The sequence below is a fragment of the Lactuca virosa genome, chromosome 7 (genome assembly GCF_052849685.1).
Source record: "Lactuca virosa cultivar CGN04683 chromosome 7, Lactuca_virosa_CGN04683_v6, whole genome shotgun sequence".
NCBI classification, from domain to species: domain Eukaryota; kingdom Viridiplantae; phylum Streptophyta; class Magnoliopsida; order Asterales; family Asteraceae; genus Lactuca; species Lactuca virosa.
This window is the reverse complement of record NC_136432.1, coordinates 165,599,686-165,604,123: the sequence shown is the minus strand read 5'-3', so window position 1 is coordinate 165,604,123 and position 4,438 is coordinate 165,599,686.

Genomic DNA, 4,438 nt, shown 5'->3' with positions numbered 1-4,438 from the left:
ATGCAACGTTCATATTCTCATGGGAAATAAAGTTCGATGCTAAAACGAGATACAAGGTCCGTATGTGCATAATGATTATACCATGAGTTCACAACCCAAACCTAATGACCGAGGGTGCCTTCTTCTATGTCTATCGCTAACATAAGGAAATATGGTACAATGCACTCAAGCGAATCATGCAAATAAGGAGTTGTCTACCTCCTAATATTGCTATCCATAATGACCATGGGCTAAAATGAGTTAATGAGCTGTGTGAACTGTTTCCAGGGACTTTACCGCGATAAGGCCTCATGAATTAACGATAGCGTACATATACATAGCAAATCACTCTTGATACAATTGAAAATAAGTACAACGAACATAATTGAGTAAACAACATGCTTTTCCACCCTAAAACATTAAAAAACCGAAAATAAGGGGAGGCGTGAATACTCACAATGATGCATGAAGGTATTTGTGATGACTTAAGCTACCTTCCCTCACGTCCTACTACAGATTCCCTACGATAAGGTTACACACTAGTAAGTTTCTAGTTGAAAATCTAACACTAATATACTTAATTTCTACAATAGAATTATGCCAATATTATGTCAAAATTAGGTTTTGTAAAAGTTACAAACATTTTTCTATAAATTCAGATTTACATGGATCAATTTGTTTAATAACAAATTTAAGTGAAAAATTCCATTTTTGGCAATGTCAGTTGAAGTGTAACTATAACATTTTGGAAGGTGTTTCACATGATTAAATATTCAAAACTAAGTCAAATAAGATATACAATTTTCCAAACTTTGTATTTCAATTTTAACTGAAGTCAAAGATATTAAAATAATTTTTATAGAATTTTTTAGTTGTCTAACTATTTTTCATTTATTTAATTTCTCAAATCAACACAAATTCATGAAAAACAGCAACCAGTTAAGAAAATTCTCCAAAATTTTTTGTAACACTGATATTCATCATATATAATCTGGGAAAAATATAAAACTTGGTTTTTAAACAGATTAACGTGATTTTATAATTTTTGTGTATTTATTATAGTAAAAATCGAAATAAATAGGAATTAGTTTATAAAATTCTCCAAACATTTTGTGCCAATTTTATTTAACATATATAAGCTGAGAAAAATATCAAAGATGGTTTTCAAACAGTGTAACTATTTTTCTTTGTTTTATTCATTTAAATAAAAATTAATTCGTGCAAAATTATTAAACAGTAGTTAAAATTCACTAAACTTTTTATTTACGATTAATATGTAATATAAGATATTCAGATGAAGTTTCATAATTTTTGGATAAGTGTAGATATTTTTCATCAATTTAATCCCTTAAACATTCGTTAAATCGGGAAAAATATGGAATTGTCTTGGAAAAATCTGAAATGTTTTGCATGGAGTCCTTTATATTTCCAGAAGATGCGAAAATTATCAAATATGGTTTTGAACATTCATAAACATGTTTTACAATTTATTTCTCTTAAAAAAAAGTAAATTTGAAAACAGTAGATAGCAGTCATAGAAATACATGCAACTTCATGATACGTCTTTAATCAGTGCATAGGTCACAGTAGAAATTTACCAGAATTTCTTGACCATAAAAGAATTTTGTGACAATCCGAAATTTTTTATCTTATACACTTATTGAAATCAAGGAAGGTCAGACTCGTTTTTGCTATTTTCTAGCAATGTTTAGAGTCATTTAGAGTGTTTAAAATCTAGTATAGTCAGGGTAGGAGTCGTGGGATGAGTTTTGTGAGTGTAACACCTTGCAAATGAGCCAAACACACCAACACAAGGTGTGTGCGGCCGCACACCCGAGTGTGCGGCCAGCCAGCCGCACACAGTCGACCGCACACCCATCCCAACCGCACACTCCCACCTATATATAGAACACTTAGCCATTTTGAACACTTTTCCACTTCTTCAAATCTAGAACTCGAAATCCTCTCAAGTATCATCCAAATCTTTATCTTGATCTTCATAAAAGGTAGTAATCCTTCCTTTTATTTGTTGATGCACGACCCTAACTAGCAAAACCCTTTGGTCCAAAAATGGCAATAAACTCCATATAAGGCTAAGGCATGAAGTAAGAAACCTTCCTAGATGAGTCCTAAAGCCTTAAAATACGTTTTGGCACATTTCATAGGGAGTGTGCGGCCGCACACACACCCTGGCCGCACACCCTGGCCACACACACATAAATGTTGTGCATTTTGACCATACACTCCCTTGTATAACCATATAACCCTTATATACAATCATATATGGTTGTAACACTTAATTCTAAGTGTTTTTATGTCCCTAAGGCGTGTCCCTAACACTTTTAGTGGTTATATACATGGAATGTATTCATATATGTGTAATTATATGTTAAATAGGATTCGTTTGTGCTCAAGACTCCAATTGACACCCAACAATCCTATATCGATCTTTCATTCGAGTTACTCACTACATGTGAGTTCATACCCCCTTAATCAATCTTTTAAATGATTTTAAATGCTTTCATGGGGGGATACAAGTAGAAAACAGGAAGTTATAGAATCAATCACATGTGATTTATAACTGTGTTTTTCAAACAACTGATTTCACATACTTCAAAATGTGATAAATACAATGCTTTTCAGTTATTTTTACTTTGTTATCAACAAATTACTTTTGAATTATTTTATAAACTGACATCAAGTCATTATTATTTATTGTTCAAAACTCTTAAATGTTTTACAAAACCTCTTTCAATTTACTGTTAAAAACCATATCTATACACTTATGTTTCATGTATATATGTATTGATATGAGAGCTTTCATTCTTTCTTCAGTTCCAACACTCTTGAGTAGCAAGGGTGTATAAACCTACTTGGACATTCAATTTACATTCCAGTAAACTATTATAGGTATAGTTTAGGGGATACATATTACTATTCCTATTATAAGGAATTACACAAGTGTCAGTTCATTCATGAGTATATACTACTATATGAAGAGATACTATTACATGTTATCCATAGAGAAATACTATACCTATACAGAGAGAAATACTATATATATATACTATACGGGACTGACCATCCTACACCTGGCTGCTAGCTACAGCGGGACCTGTTCATCGACGGATGTTCTCAGTTGTACTGTTCGGCGAGTTTCCACGTCGTGTTTATCCTAAGGCAAAAGGATACGATTTCAATGATTATATAATTTTCCCTATTACTTTTATTTTGTGACACATTCACATAAACGATGAGGTAGACTATATTTTTCTAATAATAGTTGTACAGGGAAAAATCTTCATTGATACAAAAATGCAAACCTTCAAAGCATTCGGGTCTTGGTAGAAGACTACTTTTTATACTAGTAGGAAATATGGGATTTTCTAGGGTTTTCACACTTATACTAAATGTTTAATTAAACATTTAAAATTCTTTCATAACAGCTTTTCGAATCAATGACACCATAATACTTATGAATTCACCAGCTTTATGCTGATCTACACTTTCAAAATAACTTGTATTCTCAGGTCACCAGTAGACAGGTACGATGACCAGGATTTGAGAAGACGGAGCACAGACAAGACTCATATTTTATTTTGATTACATATTTTGGTGTCTTATTACTATGAAAGAACACTCATGTATTAAAACTTTACTTTTAATGCAATGGATGATGTTGTTGCTTGTTTACTACTTTGCACTGTTATGATACTTTACATGACGTCCTCCACCCCCGAACGTTTCCGCCGTTCCGGTTTTGGGGTGTGACAGATTGGTATCAGAGCTTTGTTTATAGTGAATTGAGTATATCAACCCATAAAAGATACATTAACTATAAATACAATAGGATAAAATACTCTGACCAAGAGTTTATACTTTTAAATAATAAAATATTTAATTAAGTATACATGCCTGCATTCATACTAAAACCAGTGTCACAACGACAAAAACAAAAGTATTACGATTGTTGAATATCACAAGTAAGCTCGGGGATATATGGTCAGTCCTGGGAGTGGCATAGCCTGATCAACTATGCTGGTCCGAGGAGTGATTAGCATATGCCCAAGAATGGTTGTGATATGGCAACCAGTCTAAAAAGTTACCAACATTACCACAATGAAATACCATAGGGGTATTTGGTGTTACTATAATTACTTATCTGAGAACTAAAAAGGTCTTTATCAGTAGGTCAATAGTTGTTGAGTGGATACACTAAGGTTATATGCACCTAGGACGTCATAGACTTAGAATCTGTGAATCTTTGCTTTACTTCTTGTTCCTTGTTTGGTTGTGGGCTTAGAGTTAGGGTCACTTATTCGAAGGTCTATCCTGTCCTGAGTACATATAACTGGTATGCACTAAACAAGTATTGAAGTAACTGATAAAGATCATCTTATAATCATCTTAGTTAGTACGTCTATTAATTTCTTCTTATATCCCTTTTCTCGCGTAGATA